The sequence below is a fragment of the Rutidosis leptorrhynchoides genome, chromosome 6 (assembly GCF_046630445.1).
Source record: "Rutidosis leptorrhynchoides isolate AG116_Rl617_1_P2 chromosome 6, CSIRO_AGI_Rlap_v1, whole genome shotgun sequence".
Lineage (NCBI taxonomy): Eukaryota > Viridiplantae > Streptophyta > Magnoliopsida > Asterales > Asteraceae > Rutidosis > Rutidosis leptorrhynchoides.
This window is the reverse complement of record NC_092338.1, coordinates 265,852,462-265,869,462: the sequence shown is the minus strand read 5'-3', so window position 1 is coordinate 265,869,462 and position 17,001 is coordinate 265,852,462. Positions and strand designations below refer to the sequence as shown.

Genomic DNA, 17,001 nt, shown 5'->3' with positions numbered 1-17,001 from the left:
AAAATGTAATAAAAAATGTTGCGAATATATTTCGATCATACCTTGCTATATATGTATACATTTATTATAGGTTCGTGAATCAACCTGTGGCCAAGTCTTACTTCTCGACGAAGTAAAAATCTGTGAAAGTGAGTTATAGTCCCACTTTTAAAATCTATTATTTTTGGGATGAGAATACATGCAGTTTTATAAATGTTTTACGAAATAGACATAAGTGATCAAAAAAATTACATTCTATGTTGAATTATCGAACCGAATATGCCCTTTTTAGCTTGGTAGCCTAAGAATTGGTGTTTATTATAATTGCCACCAATTGACGTGAATCCTAAAGATAGATCTATTTGGCCCAACAAGACTCATCCGAGTTACGGATGCTTTAGTACTTCGATTTATCATGTCCGATGAGAATCCCGGAATGATGGGGATATTAAAGCATGTTTATTCTCAGGTGATTATTAAGAGCTTCCGCTGTTGCATACTAAATAAAGACAAGATTGGAGTCTACATGCTTGTATAATATTGTTTAAAAACTGCATTCGAAGACTTATATTGTTGTGTAATATTATTGTAAACCATTATGTAATGGTCATGTGAAAACACTATATTTTATATTATCATTTTTTGATAAACGTCATAATATTTTAAACCTTTATTGATAAAATAAAGGTTATGGTTTGTTTTAAAAATTGAATGCAGTCTTTGAAAAATGTCTCATATAGAGGTCAATATCTCTCAAGGAAATCAATTAATATGAAACGTCTATAATCGATATGAACGGGACATTTCAAACCCTAGGTGGTTGATTAAATCCGGGATTTGATTGACGAGCTGAGTATTGAACGTAACAGACTAAACCATCAGGGTTTTCGTACTCAACTTGATATTCTTCAATGGGTTGCGGGTTGGTACAATTAACACAGGCCTGAGCTTGGTTAATCTGCTGCGGTTGCGTCTTCAATTTTCCGAGTTGTTTAACGAGAGATTCAATTTTATCTGTGAGGGATTTGATAGCCTCCGTTTGATTGTTAAGTGCAGAGAGTGGGGCAGACGATGAAGTTGTTTCACCACTGTTCTAGTTATGATGATGCATTGTCATGTTCTCGAGCAATTCCCATGCTTCATCTGCGGTTTGGTTCATCAGATTTCCTTGAGCTGCGGCATAGATCGTCATTCTATGATTTACCGTAAGACCATTGTAGAAGGTGCAGATTTAAGCTGATCGTTCTAACTGGTGATTAGGGCATTTCTTCAGCAGGGTTTTGAATCGCTCCCATGCAGTGTAAAGAGATTCATCATAACTTTGTTTAAAGTTAATGATGTCATTCTTGAGTTTGGTTTGTTTAGAAGGAGGAATATATTTGGTTAGGAATTTAGTAACGATCTCCGTCCATGACGTGATGGAATCTTTTTTCAATCCTTCAAACCATGTTTGTGCATGATGAGTGAGAGAATAGGGGAACAAGTATAGCCGGACTATATCTTGTCCTATTCCTGGCTGTTTGTAGGAGTTCGAAAGAGATATGAATTTATCAAGGTGAGAATTAGGATCGTCATTCGGTAGTCCATGAAATTGTAACATCCCGTTTTCTCCCTACATGTCTTAAGGCTAGGGAATATAGGAAGCGGGAATGGAATGTACAAGTTGAATAAATCGGTGGAGTTTAAGTTGTCGAAATGACCAGGCGCAGGCCTTTGCCGCACCGCGGAAGTCCATGTCGCGCAGCGACGTTGGACACAAAACAAAGTCAGGAGGCTCGATATTCAGATCAAAAATCACTTGCAATGTTGCATTGCGGTAAAGGGAGTCGCGCCGCGACACTAGGCGCAAACCAATGTCCGGAGGATATCAAAACAGCTCGAGAATTACGTGAAACGCCGCGTCGCGGAAACACAAGGTCGCGCCGCGACCATCTGTGCAGTCTGGTTCCGAATTTAGTTTTTAAAAGGTGTAGTTCGAGGGTAATTTGGTCTTTTCGCGTATAGATCTGATTGGAGCATTTAATCTCTACCACTTATCCATATTATTCTTTTCTTTTCCATTTTTCTTCTCCATTTACTCTCAAAACATGAAACCCACTTAGATTCAAAGTGAGATTTGAGAGTGAAGAACTTAAATTTGATCTTTGGAGCAAGAATTAAAGTTGTTCTCCTCGTTCTTCGCTACGAGTGGATAGTGTTGGTAAGTCTTAACTCCGTATTTTGAGTTTTAGTTAATTTATGGCTAGGGTTTGGCCATTTGGGACTTGTAAGACCCATTTGGGGATTTAATGGGTGGATTTGGGTAAATTTGACGTAAGAAAACCCAAATGGTGTTAACCTAGGGTTTGTTCATGTAATTGGGGTTTTGTAAGTGTTAAATTGAGTTGCTAGTCACTAACACACTTGTAAATGATGAAAGCATGTTAAGGGGGTTAAGTTTGACAAAGTTTGTGGGTATAAGTGTTAAAATGGGTCAAATGAGTCATGATTGACCAATTGGGTGAAATGGGTATGAAATACCCTACGTTTGTGTTAATTGGTGATAGTAGGTTCTAATCACTAGCTTTTAGTGATTTTTGACGAGTCATGGCCATTAATGGGCGGTTTGGTGGGTATGAGTCATTTAATGTGGTTAGGACATTAAATGCTCAAGAGTGAGTAAGGTGGTTAATTCCACTTGTTGTGTATTGAATGTGTACTTATGTATTAGGTACCTTACTTAAAGCATTTGGGAGTAATAAATCACCACCGACGTGATAAGGTGAATGGAATAATTATGTATTTATTTGTGTGGTATGAGTCATGAAGTGTCAACGTGTTAAGACACCACTTCTCACGTGGCGAGTGAAGTGTCGACGTGTTAAGACACCACTCGGGAGTGAAGCATTGACGTGTTAAGATACCACTCCGAGAGATGTAACGAGTGAAGTGTCGATGTGTTAAGACACCACTCGGGGTGAAGTGTCGACTTGTTAAGGCACCACCCGGGGGTGAAGTATCGACGTGTTAAGATGCCACCCGTGGGGTTAGTGTACGACGTGTTAAGTGCACTAATGGTTGTTATGAACTCCAACGGTCTTTTAACTACGGTTCCCTCGTTCAATTGGTTAATCATGGTTGTGCGTTATATTGTAGCATATTACATTGCTCGAGTTATATGCTAACGTTATGCTAGCTTGTGTGGTTGGAAGTTTAGTTATTATACTTGTGATGGTATGATTATTTATATTGCTAGCATGTATGCGGTAAATGCATAAGTGATTGCAAGTAAGTAGGTTGTATATGTATTCGTATAATTGTTGCACTCACTAAGCATTAGCTTACCCCTCTCGTTGTTTATCTTTTTAGATGCAGGTGCGGATAGGGGAAAAGGGGTTGCTGGGCACTAGGTGTCCCTTGGTGATGCTTGTTGAAGCTTTTGAAGTTGGCCTAGTGTTTTGGGTAGTTTAGCCCCAAACCATGCTCGAGGTGTTGTTTGGATTAAAACTATCATTTTTGAATGGGTCAAACTTGTATTACATTTATTAAGGGCCTTCGTGCTATTTGTAAACATTAAATTGTGATATCGTTTAAATGGGTTACATGTAACCATTTAATTGGGCGCTAAAGGTTGTTATTTTTTAAAAAAAAAATTTATCGTATGGAATACGGGTTGGGTTGTTTCAAGTGGTATTAGAGCATGGTCTAAGGGATTTAGGTGACTTGAGATAGGTGCCTAGACTTAGACTTTATTGTGTGTGCGCTTTATGCAGGACTTGTAGGACTTCGGGTCGGATCGGGTTTGGTTAGTGCATAGGTTTGTGTGAACTAACCTTGCGCTATTTGTTTTGTGTGGTAATTGCAATCATCAAGCGAGATGGGCGTTGTACTAGTGAGTTAATGCGATGTGCTCGCGTAGTAATGACTAGCTACCATTATTACGGGTGCAAATCGTGTCAAACAAGCGATGTACGACGATTGTTAAGCAAGATGGGGCGGTAAGGTGTATATGTGTATATATGCATGTCATGTCTTTTCATTTGTTGTTTAACCTCTTTCGTTTTATAGAATGAAGATGATAAATGGACACGATACTGATAATGGGGGCACGAGCGAGGACCCCGAGTTCACGGCCAAAGTTGAGGCCATTTTGAAAAGTCATCATGCGTCTTTCCTTGAAGATGTTAAGAAAATGTTTCTAGATACGATTGACGAGCAATTAGTTAACATAGTAAAGGAGCAAATTAAAGTTATCCTTCAAGAGGACAATGTTGGGAGACGAGACTTTTTCTATAAGAATTTTAAAGATGCTCAACCTGCTACTTTTGAGGGCGAACGGAACCCACTTAAGAGTGCCCGTTGGATCTCCGACATGGAGGGGGCTTTTCGTACTTGTGAATGCCCTCTTGATAAAAAGACGAGGTACGGTTGTAGCATGTTGAGGGGTGATGCCAAGTTATGGTGGGATGCGAAAATCCAAGTTTATAGTGAAGAACAATGTATGGATTTTACTTGGGACGAGTTTAAGGTGGAGTTTTTCCAAGAGTACCGAACTTCGACCGATCTTACTAGACTTAAGGATGAGTTGCATTCCATGAGGCAAGGGTCGATGGATTTGAACACTCTCAAATCCATTTTCTTATCAAAAACCCAGTTTTGCCCGGAGTATGTCGGGAATGATAAAATGTTGAAGGAAGACTTCTATCGAATCTTGAATGACAATTACCAAGAGAAGATTAATGTGAATGTGGTGAAGAGTTTTGATGAGTTGTTTGATATGGCCAAAGGTTTCGAGTCGCTCATCTTGAGAAAGAGTGGCTTTACCTTATGCAAAAAGAAGTTTAAACCCACTAGTCATTCGAACTTTTCTAACAAGAAACACAAGAGGGGCTCTGAGAGTGTTGGTAGCGTGAAAAAGGGTGCTTCCAGAGATTTTACTTATGCTTTCTACAATTGTGGGCAACGGGGGCATGGCTCGTGTCCCCGAAACCATCATCCATAACCAAGCTCACTGGTTTAAATTGCGGTAAAGAAGGGCATAAGAGGCCGGAGTGTCCCGATTTGCGTAATGATAATGTTAAGCGACTAGAGAAAGCGGCAGGTACGGCTAGGGGTCGCAACTATTTGATGACGAATGATGAAGCCAAGCAATCTAACGAAGTTGTCTCAGGTTCATGGTTAACTCTAATCCGGCAAGGATTCTATTTGATAGTGGTGCAAATTTATCATTTGTATCTCCAAGATTTGTGCCTAAGTTAAATAAACCGCTAGCTAAGTTAAGTCATCCAGTAGAAGTCGAAATAGAGGATGGTAAGACAGTGCTAGGGGTTGATGTTTGTAATGATTGTAATGTTGTGTTTGGTACCAAAACGTTTAAGATCAATCTCATTCCGATGACTTTGGGTGATTTTGATATTGTTGTTGGTATGGATTAGCTCGATCATTATAGAGCCGATATTGCATGCCATGATAAATTCATTCGTGTGAAGACCCCAAGTGGGGGAGAGTTAATTATTCATGGTGATAAGCGAAGAAGACTTGTGCCGATATGCACTTATGCACGGGCACGTCATTTCCTTGTTAGTGGTGGCATGGCTTTTCTTGCCCATGTAGTTGATACTCGTGATGAGCCACCACCCATTCGTGAGATTCCGGTGGTTAACGAATTTGAAGATGTTTTTCCGGATGAGTTACCGATCGTTCCGGCGGAAAGACAAGTTGAATTTCGCATTGAGTTGGTTCCGGGGGCTACACCCATTGCTAAAACTCCTTATCGTTTAGCACTGACGGAAATGCAAGAGTTGTTAAATCAAACCCAAGAGTTGCTTGAAAAGGGTTTTATTTGACCGAGTTTCTCTCCATGGGGTGCTCCGGTTTTATTTGTGAAGAAGAAGGATGGTAGTATGCGGATGTGCATCGACTATCGGGAGTTGAACAAAGTGACGATCAAAAATCGTTATCCATTGCCTCAAATTGACGATTTGTTTGACCAACTCCAAGGTGCAACGTATTTTTCTAAGATTGACTTACGGTCCGGCTATCATCAAGTGCGGGTTCGTGAGGAAGATATAGAGAAAACGGCTTTCCGAACTCGTTACGGACATTTTGAGTTTGTAGTTATGCCTTTTGGTCTCACGAATGCACCGACAGCATTCATGGATCTTATGAACCGAGTGTGACAACCTATGTTGGACAAGTCAGTAATCGTGTTCATTGACGACATACTTGTTTATTCTAAGAGTATGAAGGAACATGAACACCATTTGTGTGAAGTGTTGAAGACATTGCGGAAGGAGAACTTGTATGCTAAATTCTCCAAATGTGAATTTTGGCTAAGGGAATTTCAATTCCTTGGCCACATTGTGAACAAAGATGGTATTCAAGTAGATCCGGGGAAGATAGAGACGGTGAAGAGTTGGGGACGACCGACTACGCCTACGGAAATCCGAAGTTTTCTCGGATTGGCCGGTTATTATCGTCGGTTTATCCAAGACTTTTCTAAGATTGCTTCTCCATTGATGAAGTTGATGAGGAAGAACACGAGATTTAATTGGGAGAACGAGCAAGACATTGCTTTTAAATTGTTAAAAGAGAAGTTGTATCAAGCTCCGGTGTTAGTGTTGCCGGAAGGGGTAGAAGACATGACGATTTGTTGTGATGCTTATTTAAATGGGCTCAGGTGTGTTCTAATGTAAAGGGGTAAAGTCATCGCTTACGCCTCTCGACAATTAAAGGAACACGAAAAGAGATACCCGACTCATGATCTTGAATTGGTGGCGGTGGTACATGCGCTGAAAATCTAGCGCCACTACTTGTATGGTGTCAAGTGTACGATTTATTCGGATCATAAGAGTTTGAAACATCTCTTTGATCAACGAGATTTGAATTATCGTCAACGTAGGTGGATGGATGTGGTAAAGGATTATGATTGTAAAATACTTATCATTCGGGGAAGGCGAACGTGGTCGCGGATGTGCTAAGTCGAAAGAGTCAACATCCGGCAATACGAGTAGGGTCGTTACGCATGATCATTACTAACGATTTTCTTGTAAATCTTGGTGAGATTCAAATAGAAGCGTATGTTCACAATAAGCGTGAGGAATGAATCGTGGGGAAAACGGAGTTTATTACTTTAGGCCATAATGGTTTGTTGTCTTTTCAAGGAAGAGTGTGGGTGCCTAAGATGGGTGATTACTGACGGGTGCTACTTGATGAAGCACATAAGTCAAAATATTCCATTCATCCGGGCGCAACAAAAATGTACCTTGATTTAAAGAAGGAGTATTGGTGGCCGGGTATGAAATGTGATGTTGTTAAGTATGTTGAACAATGCGTCACATGTTTGCAAGTTAAAGCCGAACACCAAAAGCCGTACGGTAAGTTACAACCATTGGAAGTCCCGAAGTGGAAATAGGAGCACATTAACTTGGACTTCATTACAAAGTTACCAAAGACGGCGAGAACCCAATATGATACGATTTGGGTAATAGTCGATAGATTTCATTAAAGAGGTGATATCGAGACATGGCGTTCCCGTGTCTATTGTTTCGGATCGGGACACGCGTTTTACTTCTCGATTTTGGAAGAAGTTTCATGAAGACATGGGTACGAGGGTGAATATGAGTACGGCATATCATCCTCAAACGGATGGTCAAACCGAATGTACGAATCAAACATTGGAGGATATGTTACGTGCGTGTATTATCAATTTTAGCGGTAGTTGGGACGAACATTTGCCATTGGTGGAATTCTCGTACAATAATAGTTTTCACTCTAGTATTGGAATGCCACCATATGAGATGTTATACGGTAGGAGGTGTCGAACCCCGATTTGTTGCGGTGATGTGGGTCAAAGAGAAGTCGGGAGCACCGACTTGGTATTGGAGACAAATAGAAAAATCGATATGATTCGGGCTCGTTTAAAGGCGGCGCAAGATAGACAGAAGTCTTACGTCGATAAACGTAGGAGACCGATCGAATTTGAAGAATGCGATATGGTGATGCTTAAGGTTTCGCCATGGAAGGGTGTCATTCAGTTTCGAAAACGGGGAAAGTTAGCTCTTCGTCAATCTATCGACAATCACCCAAATAATGTCAAATTGGGTTCTTGCCATTTTCAGCAACTTGGTAATAAAATCCATGGTAATATGCTCCCACTTCCACATCGGAATTTCTAGCGGTTGTAACTTACCATACGGCTTTTGGTGTTCGGCTTTAACTTGCAAACACGTGACGCATTGCTCAACATACTTAACAACGTCGCGTTTCATGCCCGGCCACCAATAATCTTTCTTCAAATCATGGTACATCTTCGTCGCACCCGGATGTATGGAATACTTAGACTTATGCGCCTCATCAAGAAGCACCTTTCGGAAATCACCCATCTTAGGCACCCACACTCTTTCTTGAAAAGATAATAAACCACGCGAACCCATCGTAATGAATTTCGATTGCCCCACAATTCGTTCCGCATGCTTGTTGTGAACGTAAGCCTTTATTTGAATCACACCAAGTTTTTCAAAAAAATCGTTAGTAATAATCATACGTAACAATCCCAATCGTAACGCTGGGTGGTGACTCTTTCGGCTTAACGCATCCGCGACCACATTCGCCTTGCCTGGATGATAAAGTATCTCACAATCATAATCCTTCACCACATCCATCCATCTACGTTGACGATAATTCAAATCCCGTAGATCAAAAAGATATTTCAAACTCTTGTGATCCGAATAAATCGTACACTTGACACCATACAAGTAATGGCGCCAAATTTTCAAAGCATGGACCACCGCCACTAATTCGGGATCATGAGTCGGGTATCTCTTTTCATGTTCCTTTAATTGGCGAGAGGCGTAAGCGATGACTTTACCTCGTTGCATTAGAACACACCCGAGCCCATTCAAAGAAGCATCACAATAGACCGTCATATTATCTACACCTTCCGGCAATACTAAGACCGGAGCTTTACACAATTTCTCTTTCAACAATTGAAAAGCGATTTCTTGCTCGTTCTCCCAATTGAATCTCGTATTCTTCCTTGTCAACTTAGTTAATGGTGAAGCAATCTTGGAAAAGTCTTGGATAAACCGACGATAGTAACCGGCCAATCCGAGAAAACTTCAGATTTCTGTAGGCGTAGCCGGTCGTCCCCAATCCTTCACCGTCTCTATCTTCCCCGGATCTACTTGAATACCATCCTTATTCACAATATGGCCAAGGAATTGAACCTCCCTTAGCCAAAATTCACATTTTGAGAATTTAGCATACAACTTCTCTTTTCTCAACGTCTTCAATACTTCGCGCAAGTGGTGTTCATGTTCCGTCATGCTCTTAGAATAGACAAGAATATCGTCAATGAACACAATTACCGACTTGTCCAACATAGGTTAGCACACTCGGTTCATAAGATCCATGAATTCCGCCGGTGCATTCGTAAGACCAAAAGGCATAACCACAAATTCAAAATGCCCATAACGCGTTCGAAAGGCCGTTTTCTCAATATCTTCCTCACGGACCCGCATTTGGTGATGGCCGGACCGTAGGTCAATTTTTGAGAAATACGTCGCACCTTGGAGTTGGTCAAACAAATCGTCAATCCTAGGCGATGGATAACGATTCTTGATCGTCACCTTGTTCAACTCCCAATAGTCGATACACATCCACATACTTCCATCCTTCTTTTTCACGAATAAAACCGGAGCAACCCATGGCGAAGCACTTGGTCGAATAAAACCCTTCTCAAGTAACTCTTAAATTTGATTCAACAATTCTTGCATTTCCGTCGGTGCTAAACGATAAGGAGTTTTAGCAATGGGAGTAGCTCCCGGAACCAACTCAATGCGAAATTCGACTTGTTTTTCCGCCAGAACACCCGGTAACTCATCCGGAAAAACATCATCAAACTCACTTACCACCGGAATTTCACGAATGGGTGGTGGCTCATCACGAGTATTAACAACATGGGCAAGAAAAGTCATGCCACAACTAACAAGGAAACAACGTGCCCGTGCAAAAGTGCATCCCGGTACAAGTCTTCTACGTTTATCACCATGAATAATTAATTGTCCCCCACTTGGGGTCTTCATACGAATAGATTTTTCATGGCACGCAATATCGACTCTATTATGATCGAGCCAATCCATACCAACCACGATATCAAAATCACCCAACGTCATCGGAATGAGATCAATATTAAAGTTCTCGGAACCAAACACAACGTTACAAATTTTACACACATCAACCACTAGCACCGTCTTGCCATCCGCTATTTCGACTTCTACCGGACGACTTAACTTAGCTAACGGTTTATTAAGTTTAGGCACAAATTTTGGAGACACAAACGATAAATTTGCACCGCTATCAAATAGGATCCTTGCCAGATTAGAGTTAACCATGAAAGTACCTGAAACGACTTCATTGGATTGCTTGGCTTCGTCATTGGTCATCAAATAATTACATCCCCTAGCCGACCCCGCCTCCTTCTCCATTCTCTTAACTTGATCATTTCGGAGTTCGGGGCACTCCGACTTTCGGTGCCCTTCTTGTTGACAATTGAAACATGTGATCACATTAGTACGCGGTTTTGGGCAATCACGAGAGTAGTGACCGTTTTGCCCACAATTGAAACAAGTGACCATGTGACCACTAGAAGCACCCTTCTTCACGCTACCGACACTTTCGGATGCTCCCTTACTCTTCTTGTTCGAAAAATTAGAAACTTCAAACTTTCGTTTACTTGGCGCATAACTAACCGGAATCGGAGCTTGCACTTCAAACCCCTTCGCCACCGCCAACAGCTTAGCAAAGGTCTCAACATTATTAATACTAATTTTACCCTTCAAATCATCTCTAAGGGTCGCATGAAAGTCTTCCATTAACAATTGATCATTCCCCACATACTTGGGGCAAAAATGCGCCTTAGCGAGAAAGTTGGTTTTAAGAGTGTTTAGGTTCAAAGACCCTTGACGCATGTTCCTTAACTCGTTGCACAATTTGGAAAGATCCGCTTGCATACGATATTCAAGGAAAAACTCCTTCTTGAAATCCGCCCAAGATAACCCCACAAAAGCCGCATCACCCACCATATCAATCTTGCCATCGAGTCAATCTTTAGCATGGCCCCTTAACAAACTAGTAGCAAGCCTTGTTTTCTTTTCGGGAGGGCACTCGGTCGTGTGAAAATAACCTTCAACATCGGAAATCCAAGCCGCACTTTTCATGGGGTCGGGATCCCCGTGAAAGGTAGGAGGCTTAGTCGCCAAGAAGTTCTTATAGCTAAACTCCAACTCGCCCACATTTTGAGGTCTAGGAAACCTCCTTTCAACTTCTTCTTTAACGACATTAGTCATCCATTCTTGAATCATATCGACAATTTGTTCCGAAACCGACTCTTCGAATATTTGTTTAACCCTTCGTGTGAAAACCGAAACATAGTTTTCTAAAGCGGTCTCAATCTTGGTAGTCATCTCATCTTCCTCCACATGAGAGGGACCACCATTGCCATTCATATTTGTTCCATTTCTCGTCTTCATTCTAAAGATTAAAAATGGATTAGACATCACCAACAATTTAATACACATATATACCTATGCATATGACCGCACACACACCACATCTAGCTCGATACTTGTCGTACATCCTTGCTCGACTTGACTTGCAACCGTAATAGTGGTCGCGACTCACTATTACGCTCACATGCCGTGCCATGCTCAAACGTGTCACAACCATCTTGCTCGATGTTCAAAACAACAACAAATGATTAGTAACATCATAACATAGAATAGTTGTCCACTTATGCATCAAAGAACTAATCAAACCCCGCACTGATCCGTAGTCCTACAAGTCCCGCATATAATTCCACAACACAAAAGTCTAAGTCTAGGCGCCTATCTCAAGTCACCTAAATCCCTTAGACCATGCTCTGATACCACTTGTAACAACCCAACCCGTAATCCATACGATAAAAATTTTTTTTTTTTATACAACACAATTACACGCCGAATAAATATGTAACCCATTTCACGAGTTCCATTTAAAGCACACAACAATTAATCGTTTACAAAAGGCACGAGGGCCACGAATAAAGTTTAGTACAAGTATGACCCATTACAAATGATAGTTTATAATCCAAACGACACTTCGAGCATGGCTTGGGACTAAACTACCCATAACGTTAGGCCAACATCAAAACTCCAACAAAGCATCATAACGGGACACCTAATGCCCGATAACCCCCTTGCCCTTAACTGCGCCTGCATCTAAAAAGATAAACAACGAGAGGGTAAGCTAACGCTTAGTGAATGCAATAATTATACACATACATATATAACCTACTTACATGCAATCACATACACAATTACCTCATACACGCTAGCAATTTAAAAGACATACCAATGCAAGGCATAACGCTAAATCTCCAAGACCACAAGCTAGCACAACGATAACATATATAACTCGAATAATGTGAAAACACCACACAACAAACACATAGCCATGGTTAACCAATAGTACAAGGAATGGTACTTCGAATTTCCCATTGGTGTTCCCAACAACTGTTAGTGCACAACAAATTATGACACTAACCCCGGAGTGGTATCAATCGCCTGAACTTTAAACCCACCCGTCACGTGTAATGTGGTATCGAACGCCCGAACTTTAAACCCACACTACATGCCCACACACATATATGACATGGCATCGAACGCCCGAACTTAAACCCATATCATATATTGACCCGATGTGGTATCAACCGCCCGAACTTAAACCCATATCGAATCTCGTACAAGTAAATACATTATATACACATATACATAATCATTCCACTCACCTCAAGTCTCTTGTGAAATCTAACCGAGCTTGCAACCCTTCAATGTAATGTACCTATTACATTATGCATTTATTAACATACAATCTAGTTAAATTAAATTCCATCCACTAACCCTTGAGCATTTAATGACTCGTTTGCATTAAATGACTCAACTACACCAAAACCGCCCGTTAATGGCCATGCCTCGTCATAAATCACTAAAAGCTAGTGATTAGGGTTTAATAACATCAACTAACATAAACTTGGTGTACTTCATACCAATTTCACCCGATTAGGTCAACTAGTGCTCTTTTGACTATTTGACTCATAAATCAAGTCAAACTTACACAATAACAACTCTTTCATCCTTTTAAAAGTGCATTAATGACTAACAACATCATTTAGCACTTACAACCTCAAATCACAAGACCAACCCTAGATAATAGCTATTTAGGGTTTCCTTTCAACAATCCAACCCAAAACCCACCCATTTAACCCTCAAATGGGCCACACTAGTTCCATATGAACCAAACCCTAGCTTAAACTAATTAAAACTCAAGACTTAGAGTTAGAACTTACCAAGACTATGAACGTGTAGCTAGAGATACAATGAACAACTTTAATTCTTGCTCCTAGGTTTGATTCACAACTCTTCACCTTCAAATCTCAAGATTAAACTTAGTGGGTTTTTTGTTTTGGGACGAAAATGTGAAAGAAAATGGAAAAGAAATGAGAAATGGAGGATAAGTGGCTGAGATTAAAGGCTCCAATCTGATCTATACACAAAAAGACCAAATTACCCCTAAAGCCCTATTTAAATTGGGCTGAAATTGGAGTCAGAACTGCAGAGGTGCCGCGGCGCGGCTCCTTTATTGTGGCACGACATAAAGAAGGAAAAAAGACCCTTCTTAACTCAAGTTCTGATCTGGATTTGCTTTACATGTCGCGTCGCGGCCCCATTCCTCGCGGCGCGGCATTGGCCTGTTCCTGGTCACTTTGACAACAAATCATAAAACGAAGGTTCATACAACTAGCACACCTCGTTCACTATTCCTATGCACGTCTAAGCTTCGCCCTTAAGTCTCACATGACTCAACACCATCGCGACACATACATAAACACGTACACGCATGCATTCGCATATATATATATATATATATATATATATATATATATATATATATATATATATATATATATATATATATATATATATATATACACATATACATACATGTACTTACACAAAAACTAACACTTGGCTCACTTAATCTCACAAACGAACAAGTTATAAGCGTGCTAATAATTAAGGTTGTACCTTTAAACGTGCACGGGAAAACGGTGTGTTACATGAGATTTGAGAGTGAAGAACTTAAAGTTGATCTTTGGAGCAAGAATTAAAGTTGTTCTCCTCGTTCTTAGCTACTAGTGGATAGTGTTGGTAAGTCTTAACTCCGTATTTTGAGTTTTAGTTAATTTATGGCTAGGGTTTGGCCATTTGGGACTTGTAAGACCCATTTGGGGATTTAATGGGTGGATTTTGGTAAATTTGATGTAAGAAAACCTAAATGGTGTTAACCTAGGGTTTTTTCATGTAATTGGGGTTTTGTAAGTGTTAAATTGAGTTGCTAGTCACTAACACACTTGTAAATGATGAAAGCATGTTAAGGGGGCTAAGTTTGACCAAGTTTGTGGGTATAAGTGTTAAAATGGGTCAAATGAGTCATGGTTGACCAATTGGGTGAAATGGGTATGAAATACCCTAAGTTTGTGTTAATTGGTGATAGTAGGTTCTAATCACTAGCTTTTAGTGATTTATGACGAGTCATGGCCATTAATGGGCGGTTTGGTGGGTATGAGTCATTTAATGCGGTTAGGACATTAAATGCTCCAGAGTGAGTAAGGCGGTTAATTCCACTTTTTGTGTATTGAATGTGTACTTATGTATTAGGTACCTTGCTTGAAGCATTCGGGAGTAATAAATCACCATCGACGTGATAAGGTGAGTGGAATAATTATATGCGTGCATATATGATGTATTTATTTGTGTGGTATGAGTCGTGAAGTGTCGACGTGTTAAGACACCACTTCTCACGTGGTGAGTGAAGTGTCGACGTGTTAAGACACCACTCGGGAGTGAAGCATCGACATGTTAAGATGCCACCCCGAGAGATGTAACGAGTGAAGTGTCGATGTGTTAAGACACCACTCGGGGTGAAGTGTCGACGTGTTAAGGCACCACACGGGGGTGAAGTATCGACATGTTAAGATGCCACCCGTGGGGTTAGTGTATGACGTGTTAAGTGCACTAATGGTTGTTATGAACTCCGATGGTCTTTTAACTATCGTTCCCTCGTTTGATTGGTTAACCATGGTTGTGCGTTATATTGTAGCATATTACATTGCTCGAGTTATATGCTTACGTTATGCTAGCTTGTGTGGTTTGAAGTTTAGTTATTATACTTGTGATGGTATGATTATTTATATTGCTAGCATGTATGCAGTAAATGCATAAGTGATTGCAAGTAAGTAGGTTGTATATGTATTCGTATAATTGTTGCACTCACTAAGCATTAGCTTACCCCTCTCGTTGTTTATCTTTTTAGATGCAGGTGCGGATAGGGGAAAAGGGGTTGCTGGGCACTAGGTGTCCCTTGGTGATGCTTGTTGAAGCTTTTGAAGATGGCCTAGTGTTTTGGGTAGTTTAGCCCCAAACCATGCTCGAGGTATTGTTTGGATTAAAACTATCATTTGTGAATGGGTCAAACTTGTATTACATTTGTTAAGGGCCTTCGTGCTGTTTGTAAACATTAAATTGTGATATCATTTAAATGGGTTACATGTAACCGTTTAATTGGGCGCTAAAGGTTGTTATTTTAAAAAAAAAAAAAAAAATTTATTGTATGGAATACGGGTTGGGTTGTTTCAGAAATTGACAGCCATTTTGGATGAGCTGTATGATGTGATATTTTAACTCGAACGAGTGTCCTTGAATCTCTGGGAATCTGATCGGTCCTCCTCGACCTTCAATCGAGGGTTTGGTGTTTTCTGCTAAAGTAACGCGTAATGCCATTTGATTTCTGATTCATTCTTCCTTGCATGCTTTAGAGATTATTGCGTCTGGATTAGGTACGAAAAACAATGGCCCTGGTCTAGACCGGGTTTAGGTCATACACTGGGTATGCCTTTTTGTTTTAGATTTTAAAAAGATAAGCTAAGTTCCTACTTTTAATCTAAGGTAATCTAAAGTAATCTAGAGTAGTCTAAGGTAGTCTTAATCTAAGATAGTCTAAGGTAATCTAATCTAATTATAAGGTAATCTAATTTTCCTAAGTTTAGATATGTTTTGGGTACTTGCTACTGATTCTCTGGTATTTCGATAACAGAGCTTTGTATGAACTATTCAACAAACCAAGTGGCCAGGCCGACTACAGAGAGGTAGGATCCTTTTGGTTCCAATATAATTGGAGACTGTTCGAAAAATCCAACAACCAAGTCCGTGTATAATTGTCTTTCTAAGACACCACTAAATGCTTGCTAATGAGTTTGATCAAAGTAGTATTGCCTGATATGTAACGACCCAACAAAATCGTCATTGACGATACCATTAACTTAGGTCCTGTTACGTGGTCATAGTCCCTAAATGAGACGCGTTTGACCAAAATTATGTCGCATTCATTTGAAACGTGTATGACTTACAAAGTTCAGTTACCAAACGGTTCGACGAAGAGTTTAAGTTTACAAAAGTAAAAAGTATAATTGAGATAACTTGCGACATAATAAGTTGAAAATCACGGTTGCTATAAATAGTATAAGTATGTATGATTTAAGTTTAAATCCAAAGGTACTATCACGAGCGTATGCATGTATGCTTGACCCCAAGCAAGTAATCAAAGTGTGCGAAAGCATGTATCAAGTAGCCAAGTATGAACATGAGAAACATATAGAAAACTGTCAACGAAAAACGTTGGTGAAATCATAGGTGTATTTGTAAACTTTGTTTTGAACCACAAGATTTTGTATTTCCATAACGTTGATTATCTGAATCGTTTGCATTCCAAAAGTATGTTCGCGAGCACCCAATTATCAAACTTAACTGTTTTGTACCCTGTTACGTAGTGTTAGAACATACACTATACTAGAAAATATATTTCATCCGATAATGGTAGCGAACCGTCCGAATGAGGGCTCGTCAAGCCCATGTGATCACATAACATAAGTTCACGTTTACACCCTGC

At 40.2% G+C, this 17,001-nt stretch overlaps 1 non-coding gene across 1 annotated transcript; it reads left to right on the top strand.

Annotated features, from left to right (window-relative positions):
• The first annotated feature begins 1,226 nt into the window (after positions 1-1,226).
• Positions 1,227-1,332, top strand: LOC139856435 (small nucleolar RNA R71). Its single transcript, XR_011761918.1, has one exon. It is a non-coding gene; the product is annotated as a small nucleolar RNA R71 (small nucleolar RNA).
• The last annotated feature ends 15,669 nt before the right edge of the window (positions 1,333-17,001 follow it).